Source organism: Syzygium oleosum, unplaced genomic scaffold, assembly GCF_021117445.2.
Source record: "Syzygium oleosum isolate NSW1041296 unplaced genomic scaffold, Sole_v2.1 Sole_v2.10, whole genome shotgun sequence".
NCBI classification, from domain to species: Eukaryota; Viridiplantae; Streptophyta; class Magnoliopsida; order Myrtales; family Myrtaceae; genus Syzygium; species Syzygium oleosum.
In genome coordinates this window covers 476,238-479,249 of record NW_026607494.1, presented here as the reverse complement: position 1 = coordinate 479,249, position 3,012 = coordinate 476,238, and positions in this window count along the sequence as shown.

Genomic DNA, 3,012 nt, shown 5'->3' with positions numbered 1-3,012 from the left:
ATAAATAGTGATTTTTGAAAGGGTTAATACCAGGAAAAACCCTACATTGGTACATCTATGACAAATTTACCCCAAACTAATTTTTTGACCACTAAAAATCTCAAACCGGTACACATGTGACATAAAAACGTGATAAACATTTCCTTTTCAATTGATAAAGGGAGTTACCTTTATCAACAATTCAGTAAGTCTATCCAAGCAACTCGCTGAAAATCAACTTAAAAGTCGCTAATCATTGGTCTTCCAAAGTATATAAGCGATCCAGAGTTCACTCGGTTGTTCACCCTATCATAATCTCTCAAAGTCTTCACGAACATCTCATTAGCTTATATTTGTTCACCGAAGGTCCATCTAGTTTTTAGGTGTCTTTCCACTATAAACTTCATATGTTGTTAATGGTGACAAAGTGTTCCTCATATCAACATCAACGAAAATAAATAACATCTGCATTTATCGAATAGTAATAGGAAATAAATGATTTTGCCAATTCTTCAAAATATCATAGGAGATTTTCCATACAACAAGTACGGAGCGACAACAAGACAAACACACCGTACATGCTCAACTGCTCAGGGGCCTTTTGCAAGAGCTTTTCTCAAAAAAAATTTCACTTTATTTTGAAATTGTAAACATTTGTTTTTCTAAAACTTGAGTTGTATATTTGAAATTAGTTGTGAGATTAATATAACATAATTTCTTGGTTGTGTTTTGTGCTGCTCTATTTACTTGAAAAAAGGAAGAGAAATATTTCAGGCTTTCGTTGGCTGGGCCTGCCCGGCTCGAAGGGCTAAAAATAAGGGAAAAATGACACAAACAATCTCTGCACTTTGATTCAATGTGCAATTAACTACGATGCCATACTGCCTCAAGATCCTTGTACTCGTCTAGAACCACATCCCCGACTAGATACTTGGTAGTCAATAACCCCACAATTTATTTTTCTTGAATATTAGTAAATTTGTTTCTTTAAATAATACACATGCAAAAGAGATGGTCTTCTACAACAAAGTTATGGTCTGGTTGCCCATTATGCATGTAACAAAATGAATGGTCTAAATTGCACCATTACTTTTAGGATGTAATGGTGTCGTTCTCCTAGCGCCGTCCCAATGCAAAGAGCTTGAGTTAAGTTTGATAGTTGTAGAAATAGTTTGATATTATCGTATATAAAATGCTTCTATTAAAAAATTATTGAAATAAGTAAAGAAATTGAAGATATTGCAAGCATATATGGAAAAATTACCTGATTACTCTTAAATTTATTGTGCGAATTCCAATTTAATCATAAACTTTCCAATCTTCCCAATGTAATCCTAAACCTTTGCGAAATTCCAATATAGTTATTCTGGCTAATGTTGACCTAAAATTATTGACACGACATCCGGTAATCACCAGCTATTCTACATGGCATGGTTGATGATGTGGCATGGACAATTTTAGATGAAACAAAGCCGTTTTTTGAAGATTTCTTGTCAGCAATCCTTTAGAATCTGATTCTTTGTAACTTTGAAAATTATTATTTTTTCCTAATTGAGATGGTCTATCTCTATAACTCGACTAAGTTGAGTGATCTTAGGCCTCTCTCAACCCAAAAGCTAGCTCAAACGATGAGACTTTCCTTCACACTTATTAACCGACCACCAACCCCTTCCACGACCGATGTGGGACAACCTCAACAATCTCCCCTTTACATATCGGGCTTGGGTTAGAGTCGCGACAACTAACTCTCCCGTATAACTGTTGGTGTGACATCCCGAATTTTGTCTATCTGTTTAGCGAACGAAGATAAGTGAAATTGAAGATGGTGATAAGACTTGTCCATTTGATATGAGTTGGGATGTGCCAATTTAGGAATTTTGGGACACCCCCACCACGCCACCACCGGGACGCCGCCACCACGCTGACCCCAAGACACCTGCCAATTGTCCTCACTAATTTTCCATTTGTTGCCTAACTTTCACGCAAGATGACGCATGGCGCCTCCGCCCCCTCACAAATCAGAATACATGCAATGTTGGTCATCTCTTTCTCCCTCTGTTTCACTCTAGCAGCTCACTCTCCCTCTCCATCACTCTCACGGCCACAAAACAAAAAACAGAAACACACACGTTCAATTGCTCTCAAAAAACAACAATCGACCCGCATCGATTCAAGGGAGTTTGGAGGTTTGATTTTTAACTCAAGACAACTAAGGCAAGTGGAAACTAACCCAATTCATGCTATTTAATCTTCTGAGCTGTTCGGTGAAGAGGACTTCGTGTAGAGGAGTTGCAGACAGTCTACTTTAGGATCGAATCGTGGGGTATTGTGGGCGTTGAGTTCCAAATTGTTGATTACATGGTGTTTTTGGCTGTGCATGTTGAGAATGGAGGAAATTGGTTGCTGGTCATGGTGATTTTGGTGTAGAAATTTGGGTTTTGCAAGATAAGACTAGTTCATTAGTTCTGGGTTGTGATTTTCATATTCGAGATAATTTTGACCTCTTCATATTTCTAATTTTACTCAGATTTTTATGTTTCTAATCTCACTAAACTTCCTTCATGAAAGTTGTTCAGAACATCCTAAAATATAACATACTTAAATTTCATATTTTTCGGAGTTAAATTGATGGGCACGAAGGCCTATGATATTGCCGGTTTTAATACAGAATTCTGAAAACTGGTTCTGACCTTTGGTCACTTTTAATTTTCTACGAATTTTTATAAATTGAAATTGGAAATAATTTCTTTATGAAAGTTGTAAAGGGTATTTGTATCTAGCAACATATCAAAATTTCAAAATGTTTTGATTAATTTTGGTCTGGATAATGACTCTTTTTTGATCCTGGAAACTCGATTTTCACCAATTCTGATTGTCTCATTCTGAGCGAATTACTGCTCTTAATACAGACCGAACTAGACTTTGAGTTGTTCATGAAAAATGTCGGTCATGATCTTGTTTATAACATATTAAAATTTTGTGAATTTTCAAATTGATTTGCCAAGGTTGAAGGCGGATTGAAATTTCTACTTT